At 41.1% G+C, this 248-nt stretch overlaps 1 protein-coding gene across 1 annotated transcript in view; it reads left to right on the top strand.

Annotated features, from left to right (window-relative positions):
• LOC119594932 overlaps nt 1-248 on the top strand; it is a gene marked incomplete at its 5' end in the record, with an annotated part of 15,007 nt that overhangs the window by 1,020 nt on the left and 13,739 nt on the right.

The raw sequence follows: 248 nt of genomic DNA, 5'->3' as shown, positions 1-248 counted from the left end.
CTCCTCCCTCAACCTCCTTATTTTCCTCTCTCTAGGTCATGGTCCCTAGCATTGCATTAATGTAAAAATGTTGCAAGGCCTTCGTCGGCATCATCATTAGATCTCGCTCATTTGTGAAACGATCTCATTATCGTAATTTAAATTCGGTAGCGCCATTGCCATCAAAGGATGAAAGGGCAAATTACTGATATAATTTGATTTGTAACTGTATTGCAAATATGGGCGCACACATACCCATGGTCAGTGAC

The sequence above is a fragment of the Penaeus monodon genome, chromosome 34, assembly GCF_015228065.2.
Source record: "Penaeus monodon isolate SGIC_2016 chromosome 34, NSTDA_Pmon_1, whole genome shotgun sequence".
In the NCBI taxonomy this organism is placed as follows: Eukaryota; Metazoa; Arthropoda; class Malacostraca; order Decapoda; family Penaeidae; genus Penaeus; species Penaeus monodon.
This window is presented reverse-complemented; position numbering and strand designations above follow the sequence as displayed.